Genomic DNA, 10,762 nt, shown 5'->3' on the forward strand with positions numbered 1-10,762 from the left:
ATGTGGCAGGGGAACCTAGAGTTCCCATTACCTTAGGCACAAATCTGTTGGGGGCACAAACAAGGACTGATGTCTTTTCTTCTTCATTAAGTTAGAGAAAATTGTAAGCCATACAGCTTTTAATAACTAAGAAACATCTTGCGGATGAAAAGTGTCATCTTTAAGAGGGACAGCAAACACATGGCTTGGTGGGAGAAGATACAAAGTGCTGGAACTTACTAGAGCTTCAAAAATCAAAGTTCACATGGTCACAATGAATTGCAGTCTCCAACCACTGCCTCGCCCTTGTGACTATAGCAATAACCATCTTTTTCTCATCACACCTAAAACATGTTGAGGACTGATGGGCCAGCAGTTTGTGCGAATCATACTCTCAAAAATCTATACCATGTTCAAACCCTACAAACTGTGAGGATGTCAAGAGGCTTGTATATAGTGAAAATATGCATGTAACCGATACTGTAGATGCTGCCTTCAATGTAAGTTGGTTCCAGAAATCCTCTGTGATGTTTAATTTGTGAGTGGATCCTTAGTACATGGAATCACTCTGTGCTTGTGAATACAAAAATACAAACACACACACACGTCTCAGCTCGGGGCTCTGTGGAGACTCTGGCACACTGCTAGCACCTCAAATGCATCTCTTACACTCAGGATTACTGTTGACAGGTGGGGAGCTGAACTGATCTGCCCACAAAAAATGTGTGCGAGTGCAATGTGTGTTATTGCCGTGTGGATTTGCTCATCACAGTGAGAGGGTATTGATTTTAGTCCAGCTGCTGGCTGGTTAAAAGCGTTGATCTTTACTCTGCATCTCAGTTCTCGGTGCATTCCACTAGCTGAGAGGGGCTTTTTATTTGTTTATGCCACAAGTATCACAACTCTTATCCCTCAGCAGCCTTTTACACACAAATCAATAAGAACTTGTCAGCTTAGATTTTAGTTTGCAACACACAGCATTGTTCACCTTTAAGGTATGTGCAGACATGAGGATGAAGCAATCCATATTTTTATTTTGGAGGTATAGTCATGCTGCATTGTGTCCTATAATCATATTTACCATCTGGCAGTGTCCGTAAAGCAAAGCTGTAGTTGAGTCCACTATCAAACACTGGATATTCTCACCATGGAGTACAGATATAGGAGCACAGATACATCTGGATTCCTTGTGAAGTATTGCCTGAAAGTTTCTTTGAAGCTGTCCTGGAAACAGATGACTTTCTCTGCTCAGCTTTTTTCCTTTAAAGGAGTGTTCCTTATCCAAGAAATAAGGATCGTAGGTTTTTGAAATGGGATTTCATAAACAAATCTGATTTTACAGCATCCGTTTGGACATGTGTATATTGGATCCGAAGGACATCATTAAACTTTATGTGCACTACATCTGGAAAGCTTACCATTGCTCATGTTGTGTGTATCACTTGTAAAATCAAGCCACATTATCAGATGGCTCTTTAACCACATTCTACAAAAGCATCATTTCATTGTTTCTGAAGCTAGGAAATGTTAGTTTACAAATCAAGTCTCTTAAATGAATTTTGGACTCACAGTTCCTGTGTGGTAAGACTTTTATTCAGGAATGTGACTAAATAGAAAATCCATATGAAGAGGTAGATGTGTACGTGCACCTAGCCCTAATCTGACAAATTAAAGATTATGCTTTAATGGACGTATGCCAGTGTTTGGAATTTACATGTCACTACTAATCATACTATTATTATTGTTTCAGCAAATGCCTAACAATGTAGACAAATACAGTCCCCATCAAAAGTTAAAGACCACTTGAAAAAATCCCTACTTTGCATGGTCGGATCTTAACAAGGTTCCAAGTAGAGCTTCAACATGCAACAAGAAGAAATGAAGATAAGGTCATCTTTTGAGCACGCATTTAATTGAAAACAACGCTTAAACTGAAACAGGCTGTTTTACAGCTGATCAAACGTTTAGGACCACACCTCCAAAAAAACAAAACAGAAACCAAAGTTCCAAACATGAACTCAGTGATGAGGAGCTCTGCTGTTATTGTTGATCACTTAAAAAATTTGTTGCGACATGCTTGATGCAAGCGTTTCCATGAGGTGAGTGCGAACATTTCGGGTGAAGTCAGCGGCATAAAGGGTGTCTGGAACTGTTGTTCATTTTCGTAAACCTCCTAGTGGTCATGTGAACTCTGCTGGTTACACACACCACTGAGCATACCAGCAAGTGTGTGTGAATTCAACAGGTATCAGTTGTACTGAGAGGAGAGAGCTACATTATTAGCTGATTTGTGTTTGTTTGGGATAAGTTAAGGTTAGAGTAAGGCAAACAATGGTTATAGTTAAGAAGTAAGATCTCAATGCTAAATGGAGTCAGTTTGGTGTCTTTTGAAGACATGGATACTGAACCTGTGTGCATGTGTTTCAGACACTGATGCAGCATGAGTGAGTGATGGAGCCCCATCCTGGCATCTATTGAGTGACAACAGACAGGCAGAGGTTAAGTCAGTTCTCCTGGAAAATCCACCAGCAGGACGCTGTCAAACTACAAATATGTGAGTTTGTGCATCACAAATCACAATATGATGTTTTACTTGAAGTCTTTCTCATTCAGCTGCACCTCCTGTGTTACTGCAGTTTTATTGGAAATTATTTGTGGGTGCGGCTGTAGCTCATGTGTTAGAGCAGTCGCTATAGTATGCTTGGGCACAATGCTAAAGCCCACGTTGCTCCTGATATGTGTGACTGTTACAGAGTGCTCAGGCACAGATAAAAGCATTGTGTGAGTGTGTGTGTGGTTGGGTGAATGAACCTTGCAGCAGAAAGCGCTCCTAGTGGTCAGCTGAGTAGAAAGGTGGTCTATAAGTACCAATCCAAACACTACTGTGCACACATACATTTAATGAAAAATGGTGTCCTTCACAACAGCCATGAGTCTGTGAATGTGAAGCCAGACTTACGCCCTGTGTGTGCAATGCTTCTTATTTCTGGTGCTTAAGTGCCCCCATGTGGCTAAAATAGGAACTGTATGTAAAGCACAGTGCAGTCCAAGTGACAGCAGGACCTTTATAATGCAGCCTGATGCAGAGAGGCACATAACAAAGCTGCTAATTGTGTGTGAACATACCCATTACTTTAAGAAAAACTCATTATACTTGGACACACATAGACGTGCGCGCGCACACACACACACATTGCTGGCACCTGACAGTAAGCTGAATGTCAGCATCTTTTAGCAAGAAGCTAGTAAATATCCCCAGGAACAGAAGCTGTTTAAATTGCCACCGTCTCCCACTTCAGCACCCATACTGCACGTGTGTGTGTTTAGGTGTATGTGTGCATGCTTGTTTCAATTCACTGCTTTCCATTGTGCCAGCCAGGTGAGACCAATTTTACATAGAAAGGAGCATAATTTCATCATATGAATCATTCAGGCAGTTCAATAGAATTTCAGGCTCATTTATTTACAAATCAAAGTGTTCTTCATCCATATTGAAGCCTCTCCATAAACAGGACACCGCACAGGAAGATGCCAATGCTCCGGAGAGACAGAGTCATTGATTTTTCTCAGGTGATCCCCGATTTACTTTTGACATTTCAAAGTGCACGGTGGTTTGGCTTCAAGCTGGCAATCAAAAGAGAGAAGTGTATTTTCTTGGCATTTGCTTTACTTGCGGGAATTTACTTCTTGTGGAGAAATCTGCTCACATGCAAATGTAAAACGGAATCTCTGCATGGAAACTGTTGTGGTGCCACAATCTGATGTTTGATGCCACTGAAGTGCATTCAGTGAGGCGCTTATTGTACCAGTCCATTTTTAAAGAATGTATTGATTCGGTTTCTATGAGGTTATTTTCATAAGCTGTCTTCCTTTCTAGTCTAAAACAATATACTATACAATAAATTAGAGATCTAAACACAAATGTCAGACAAAAAATAATAATTTGTAGCCGATGCATTTTGATGAAGTCATTATCTCTGTTGTTGAGATAGTCAAAGAAACCTTAATAAATAAATGTTTCTTTTATTTTGTTTGATTCTTGGTTTTTTTCTATAATTGTGCTCTTTATGAGGTCTTGCGAGGAAGTGACGCGCCGTTTATGCTGCGAGACGTGGAAAACCGGATGGACCTTCATGGCGGGTGGAAGCCAGAGACGATAAGTCACGGGGTTGAGCCGGGCAGTGATCTCGTACGGGCCAATGAACCTGGGAGTGAGCTTCTTAGACCCGGTGCGGAGCCGCAGGTGCCTTGTGGAGAGCCAGACGCGATCCCCCGGCTGGAATGGATGACCTGGGCGGTGGCGGCGATGATGCTGCTGGGTGTACAGAGCGTTGGCTCGGGAAATGGCAGCCCGCGCCTTGATCCAGGCCTGACGACAGCAGCGGACCATCCGTTCAGCAGCAGGCACGTCAACCTCCGCCTCCTGATGGCTGAAGATAGGAGGATGAAAACCATGACAGACTTCAAAGGGCGAGAGACCGGTGGCAGAAGAGACGTGAAGGTTATGAGACAGCTCAGCCCACAACAGGTAACGAGGCCAAAGCGACGGTTGGGCGGAGACGAAGCACCTCAAGAAGCGCCCCAACTGTTGATTGGTCCGTTCAACCTGCCCATTGGTCTGAGGGTGATAGCCAGACGAGAGGCTGGGAGACGCTCCAATCAGGCGGCAAAAGGCTTTCCAGAACCTGGCGGTGAACTGGGGCCCCCGATCGGAGACTATGTCCTTGGGGAACCCGTGAAGCTGGACGACATGGTCCAGGAGGAGCTTGGCCGTCCGTTTGGCGGAAGGGAGGCCGGCCAGAGCGACCAGGTGCACCGCCTTAGAAAACCGGTCTACAAAGGTGAGGATGGTGTCAAGACCGTCCACGGATGGGAGGCCGGTAACAAAGTCAAGGCCGACATGGGACCAGGGACGTCCCGGCACAGGGAGAGGGCGAAGGTCGCCAGCGGGCGGCTGAGTGGAGGACTTGGCCCGAGCACAGGTGTCACAGGCGGAAACGAATTCACGGACGTCCCGAGTCATGGAGGGCCACCAGAAGGCACGAAGGAGGAGTTGGAGGGTCCTGTCGGGCCCCGGGTGACCAGAGAGCAGGGAGGAATGAGCCCAGAGCAAGGCCTCCTGACGGCACCGGGATGGTACATAGAGCCTCCCAGCAGGTGTGTCAGGGTTAGGGGTTAGGAGTTTGGTGTGAGTAAGTGAACAGGCCAGGGTTAGGGTTAGGGAATGAAGACTGACTCCTCCCCCCTCTTTCGAAGGCAGGAGGACGGGGTTAGGGTTAGGGGGTAATAGCCAGTAGTTGACGGAATAAAATGGAATAACTGGAAAAGTAAGTGTCATAGAGGAATGGAAGCGGTGTCTATAGGGGGTTTTTGGGGTCCTCCGGACACCCTGGTGAAGACCCCATGTCGATAGCAGCAACGGTTCTGGACTTAGGGCAAAATCGGCCAAAATTTGACGGAATAAATGGGTCAAAGTGGCAGATAGGAGTGTCCGATCGGGCTCATTCCACCACCACTGTACTCAGCAGGCCCTGTCGGGTCTTTAGATACCCAACATGGCAGGGATCGGTGACCCAACATGTGACGGAATATTTTTGGTCAGGTGACTGAACATAGTCATGTGACCTATCAGCGGATGCGGAATCGTACCGGGATGCCAATTATGCGATCCGTATCTGTCCTAGCAACGGGTGAGGGCAGATACTGTAGCTGGGACCAGAACCAGAAAGGCAGTGAGTGCAGGGGGCTGCCTTTTAGGCTCCAATCCCAAGGGTAAAGCATACCCTGGTGGCCAGTCAGGGTATGATTCACTGCTGGCTGCCAGCAGAGGTCACCATTCGACATGCCCTTCAGTATCATGGTTTGGTGTGTTGTAGGTTGTTCAGAGGCATGATGGGCGATATATGCAAATGATGGAACGGAGCCTACTTCCTTGTTCCCATGATGCTTTGTTGTTCTGTCATCGCTATAAATGGGCTAGCTTAGCATTGGGCTAGCTTAGCATTAGCATTTTCGCTAACTTTTCTGAGGTGCTTCCTGAAGTAAAGGGAAGTGAGACCCTACTGTTTCCTGGTGTGTTAAGCTTAGCATTGGGCTAGCTTAGCATTAGCATTTTCGCTAACTTTTCTGAGGTGCTTCCTGAAGTAAAGGTAAGTGAGTCCCTACTGTTTCCAGTGGTGTTAGCTTAGCATTGGGCTAGCTTAGCATTAGCTTTTTCGCTAACTTTTCTGAGGTGCTTCCTGAAGTAAGGGTAAGTGAGTCCCCACTGTTTCCTGTGGTGGTAGCTTAGCATTGGGCTAGCTTAGCATTAGCATTTTTGCTAACTTTTCTGACATGTTTTGTGAAGTCAAAGGAAGTGACTTGCACTTGTTTCCCCTTGTGTTTGCCACTTGTTTTCCCTAGTGTTTGGTGATGTTTTCTTAGGTTTTCCCACTGGTTCCCCCTAGTGTTATGGTTAGGGCTTGGCACTTGTTTCCCCTAGTGTTAGGGTAGGGGAAATCAAGTTGGGAGTCCGGTCCCCGAAGGGGGCCGGGCTCCAATGCACTGTCCATACCTGTTCCCATCCCGGGCGTCAAAGTCCCCCATAGCATGCCCCAAAAGGCTGTGATCGTCCAACGGACCGGTGATGATGTCCCAATCCCGTTTCCAAAAATTACCCATACTTAGGTTTTTATTATAATTTTGATTTGTGTTTTGATGGTGCAATTATGTGTCATTGGGCCGTCGCGACGTTTCGGCCGGTTATAGGCCTTCCTCAGGCTGGCCCAACGTGTCTGTCTATGTGTGTTGTTTGTGTGCCTCTCTTGGCTTTTATAGTGTGCTGTCTCCTGCCACTCTTGGGTTTTCCGTTTCATTATTTTTCTGTTTAATATTCTTAATGTTTTGTCCTTTCTTTTCTTTGACTTTCTTTGTTTTTATTGTTTTAATGGCACCCCCTTCTTTAATTTCCTTTAGGGTTAGGGGGTTAGGGGTTAGGGTTAGGGGTTAGGTATTAGGAGATTAAGTCTTAGTTGTCTCCATTTGGAGCTCTGTTGCACGGTCCTAGGCGGCCGACTGGACCCTTCTTCTCCTTATGATCTTGTAGTGTTACATATGTGCTTCACCTCTGTGTTTTTTTTTTGTTTTTTTTTTTGTGAGTCTTGGTGGCATCCCTCATGATGGCATATGGCGAGGATGCCAATGTATAATCCCTGTTTGATTGCATTTATCAAGGGAAATGGCTAAAAGTGCTCAGGTCTTAATAAAAAAGTTTTTAAAAAATATATATATATAAAAACTCAACTAAAAACCAACATGCGAACAGACCCTCCCACACCTCCATAGGGGAAATCTCACCCATTTTTATAAGAAAATTAATTTTAATTTTAATTTGTGGAGTTAGTAAATATAAGAATTCATGCAGCTGTTATGGAACACAGCAAACACAATCATTTTTCAACACTTTTATTTACACATCCATATTAGTACATTGTTGGAGGTTAAGGAAGATCTGCTGACATATTGGTAACCTTACTAATCCCCTTACTTGGGTTAGGCTTACTTATAAAAACTTTAAAAAAAACCATAAATAATTATTAAAACATAAATAATTATACCTAAAAAACCTAAAAGCACTAACCTATTTCACCTCTCACGATGTTAAAAAATGTATTAATAAGCTAAAAAAACATTTTGCACAGGGAATTATAATTAAAACCAAGACCATTCCACTGACCGCCAGGCTGTCCAAAGTGGATTTAAAAGACTAGCTCAATGAAGCTGTCCAACTCTAAAACCCACAGGATGATATTTATGTTAAAATTATCTTCATCCTGGGTGGTCCTAAGGTCAATTTGCCTAAATTTTTCTCTTTAAAAGAATCTAGCCCACTCCCCAAAGTATCCATTTTGTCTAAGTCATACTTCCACATGGTTATGTGATTTGATTTTTTCAATGGCAGCAGTGTTAAGTTCAACTACGGCGCCTCAAATCATGCCTCACTTTATTGATATATTAGAATAAAGGGGGATCTGTGCAGTCACATGAAGTATTTACTCCTATGTAGACCGCCTTGTCACAATTTGGGACATTTCTCATCATCTCCCCAATGTACTGCCTGTTTCGGCTGTAATTATCTTTATCATATATCTTCCCATGTGGAGTAGACGCCCCTGTTGAGCCAGGCCAGATAAAAAAAAGAAGTTAAAAGAGACCAATAAGACCAATAAAATCACTTCATTAAAGCAATCTTATTAAAACATAATCCACCTAACCCCACCCTCATTATTTTCCTTCCCTCCCTCCTCCCCAAACCTTAAAAATTAAAATAACACCTGACCATATTCATATTGTGCATTACATGTTAAGAGCCTTCTTGGCTTAAAATTACTAATAGAATGTCAAAACATATGTCCCTGTCTCCCCCAGGCCCCGCCTCCCCTCTCAGACCAGCCTTTGAGCCTTTTCTTCCAACCTCCATTAATCTGGACTCCAAGATAAAAATTCTTACCAGGGAACTCACCTGCCTTTACATCTGTGGTTAGGCTCCACTGGATCTTATCAGAACAGTCTTCTAACATGTGTGATGAACAATAGCAGTCAGGGCGAATCACCCTGATGTGCTTCATCTTCATTTGCTGCTCCTGGGCCTCTGTGCAGTGTGCTATACTTTTTTAGTGTCCTTAAACCAAGTCCCCTCTTAATGTTACTCCTTTACACGGTGTAGTTTCATGGAGTTCAAGGTTGACTGTGGTTAATTCACACACTGCAATCTCTTTATGCCACACAGGAAATTACAGGCTAAAAAAACATTAGAGCTCCCCTCTTAAAATCCAGAAAAAAAGGGATTAAAAGGAATAAAATCTCCCTAAAGTCAGGGCTCAATGACTCTCTTCCTCTCCCCCAGAGGACAGTCTTAAAACCGGGAGGGCCAAGTTTGCTTAGTCCCACTAAAACTTTAAAATATGAATTGGGAGGGCTAGATTTGCTTATTCCCAATTCAATATTAAAACTCTCAGTCGGAAGGGCTAATTTGCTTATTTCCGCTGAGTTAAGTTTAAAAGGTTAAGATAAAAAAGTGGGAAGCATAAGTTCCTCACTCCCTGGTTCAATTATCCAATTTAGCCCTCAATGGGAGAACAAAAGTGTGTTTCACTCCCACTAAAAACTAGGGCTAAAAAAACTATTAAAAAACTAATTACCTTATTCTGGGGGAGGTAAAATCCATGCTCACGCCGGTCTGAGAGGCATCCCTAACGTTTCGCGATTATTCTCGCTTCTTCAGAGGGAACAGCGCAAGTGAGACCAGGAGAGACAAGACAGCAGTTAAATGATTCTCTGAGGGACGCCCACCTATGTGGGCCCTCCTCAGGATAGGTCACACCGGGTCACATGACAGTGTTCCTCCCATGGTGCATTCACAATCACTTTCTTAATCATGTACATTCCATTATCCACAGGCTACAAAACATATTTCAAAACACATAAGAAAAGGACAGATGTAAATACTAAAAAATAAAAGCCATTTAAAACAATAAATCCTCAAATAAAACCTTTATTAAGATCCTGTTAAAAGAAGGAGGAGGGAAGGGGGTTAGGGTTAGGGGTTAGGGTTAGGGAGTTAGGGTTAGGGTAGGGTTAGGGGTTATGGGGAAAAAGCCAGGAGAGGATGGGACAAAAGTGGAATAACTGAAAAATTAAGAGGTGTAGAGGGCTGATGTTGGTGTCTAGGTGGGGGTTTTAGTGGGTGCCGGACGCTGTGGCAAAGAGGTCACGCCGATGGCTTCTTCGGTTCTGGAGATATGGCGAATCGGACCAAAAAGGATGGGACAAAAGGGTCCCAGTTGGAGAAAGGAAGGTGCAGAGGGCCTGGTTCCACTGGCATTGCGTTGCCCGTGTGCGGGCGCATCCGCAGGTGCCCAACATGGCATGGTTCAGAGTACCTTTGCAGGAGGTTTAGGGTTAGGTTAGGGGGTAATAGCCAGTAGTTGACGGAATAAAATGGAATAACTGGAAAAGTAAGTGTCGTAGAGGGATGAAAGTGGTGTCTACGGGGGGGTTTTGGGGTCCTCTGGACACCCTGGTGAAGACCCCATGTCGATAGCACCAACGGTTCTGGACTTGGTGTAAATGGGTCAAAATTTGACGGAATAAAATGGAATAACTGGGAAAGTAAGTGTCGTAGAGGGATGAAAGTGGTGTCTACGGGGGGGTTTTGACGGAATAAAAAGGTCAAAGTGGCAGATAGGAGTGTCCGATGGGGCTGATTCCACCACCACTGTACTCAGCAGGCCCTGCCGGGTCGTTAGACACGCAGCATGGCAGGGATCGGTGACATAACATGTAGCAGTTTCCCTTCGCAGAAGCGTCTGCAGCAGGTGGGTGGAGGAGGAGGCAGCAGAACCAGGCCTTTGGAGCACTGTGTCATCTCCTGGTCAACACATATGGCTTCAGGATGCACTGTACAATTTGATAGCAAGACATCATCGGTTACCACAAATAAAACAGTGTCTTTCTGCCGCTGTCATTTGTATCTCTCTCTCTCTCTCTCTCTCTCTCTCTCTCTGTCTGTCTGTCTGTCTGTCACACACACACACACACACACACACACACAGACAGCTGTGCGGTCTGCAGTGCAAAATTAGAATTTCAGTGCTTTTTGATCTGTATCTCTCTCTCTCTCTCTCTCTGTCTGTCTGTCTGTCTGTCTCTCTGTCACACACACACAAACACACACACACACACACACACCAAAGCACACAGAAAGAAGCAGGGCAGCTGCTTTGCAACTGGGATTTGACAAGAG

General features: G+C 44.4%; 3 long non-coding RNA genes across 3 annotated transcripts; 2 read left to right on the forward strand and 1 right to left on the reverse strand.

Annotated features, from left to right (window-relative positions):
- Positions 1 to 1,977: 1,977 nt before the first annotated feature.
- On the forward strand, positions 1,978 to 3,924 carry LOC120734721. Its single transcript, XR_005696084.1, has 3 exons — positions 1,978 to 2,078; positions 2,407 to 2,533; positions 3,492 to 3,924. It is a non-coding gene; the product is annotated as an uncharacterized LOC120734721 (long non-coding RNA).
- A 2,125-nt stretch (positions 3,925 to 6,049) lies between these two features.
- On the forward strand, positions 6,050 to 10,107 carry LOC120734733. The gene is made up of 3 exons (XR_005696095.1): positions 6,050 to 6,461; positions 9,568 to 9,588; positions 9,923 to 10,107. It is a non-coding gene; the product is annotated as an uncharacterized LOC120734733 (long non-coding RNA).
- On the reverse strand, positions 7,977 to 9,542 carry LOC120734734. The gene is made up of 2 exons (XR_005696096.1): positions 9,159 to 9,542; positions 7,977 to 8,129 (listed from the first exon to the last, which is right to left on the reverse strand). It is a non-coding gene; the product is annotated as an uncharacterized LOC120734734 (long non-coding RNA).
- Positions 10,108 to 10,762: the final 655 nt, after the last annotated feature.

The sequence above is a fragment of the Simochromis diagramma genome, unplaced genomic scaffold (genome assembly GCF_900408965.1).
Source record: "Simochromis diagramma unplaced genomic scaffold, fSimDia1.1 OVJJ01000564.1, whole genome shotgun sequence".
Classification (NCBI taxonomy): Eukaryota; Metazoa; Chordata; class Actinopteri; order Cichliformes; family Cichlidae; genus Simochromis; species Simochromis diagramma.